This window comes from Vombatus ursinus, unplaced genomic scaffold (genome assembly GCF_900497805.2).
Source record: "Vombatus ursinus unplaced genomic scaffold, bare-nosed wombat genome assembly UNPS02008961.1, whole genome shotgun sequence".
Classification (NCBI taxonomy): domain Eukaryota; kingdom Metazoa; phylum Chordata; class Mammalia; order Diprotodontia; family Vombatidae; genus Vombatus; species Vombatus ursinus.
In genome coordinates, this window is record NW_020948739.1 from 2,539,899 (window position 1) to 2,541,041 (window position 1,143).

Here is a 1,143-nt window from a genome sequence, read left to right on the forward strand (position 1 = left end):
TATAAGGGACCATAATTGATAACTATCCTAAGTCCAGGGCGTTGCCTAGTCATGCGTACATGGACTATTCAACTGCTAGCAGAAAGTGAATAAAGGGAAGGATATGAGGAGATCAGGGCCAAGTCTTTACTTCTCTACCCAGCTGAGAAGAAAGGAAGCATAGCAAATAGCCTCAGTCATCCACATTTGTACAGCCTGCTACTTGACTCATTCTCATGTTTAATGCTATCATTCTGTGCTCTAGGGTGATCCATAGGTATATTTGTATATTTCCTCATTAACTAAAACACATTTCCCACCTCTTAATTCTTCAACTAATGTCAGAGGTCCCACCAGATCATTAAATATTATTTAATTAATAATCTGGAGAAACCTCCTTTACCAATAGTAGTTGCTCATAACTCTCTATATTAAATCTCTTAATCTCCTAGGATTAAATAAATCTTAAAGTTATTGAAATGCAATTTAATAAATATGAAATCAACAATAAAAACAGACACAGCATTATTTACAGCATTTTAACTATGAAAATGATCACAGAGTCACCTCAAACCCTCCTTGTAATGATAAATGACTCCTCTTTATTTCTGAGGTCAAAGTCCCGTACCATTTAGGGCACTCATGATAGCAAAATCTCTTCACTAGAACTTTCTTCATTCTCTTCGCAAGACAAAAGTTAAAACAGGTCCAGCAAGAACCAAAAGAAAGCTTATTATCTTTCTCTCTTCTTCAGCTCTTCTCCAGCCATGACAGGAAAACCATTTGTCCAGCATCTCTCTAGCCATTACCTTCAATAGTCTCCCCAAACTGACAGCTAAAGTAACTGTTTCCTCCAAATTCCATTTGGCTCTAAAAGAGACATAACAGTATTTGTAGTTTCTAGAAGAGTTTAGTGAAACAAGTGTTACGGGAAAATTAGGGCAAAATGTGTTGAGGAAGAGGAGAAGTTAGGTTAGAAGGTAGCAATAGTGTTTAAAAGCACCTCCTCTGGTTGCATTTCTACAGAAAAGAGAAAAGAAGAGTCGGAAATACAGACAGGCAGATAGGCAGACAAACAGAGAGGAGAAAGAAGAAGAGGAAGAAGAAGAAGAAGAAGAAGAAGAAGAAGAAGAAGAAGAAGAAGAAGAAGAAGAAGAAGAAGAA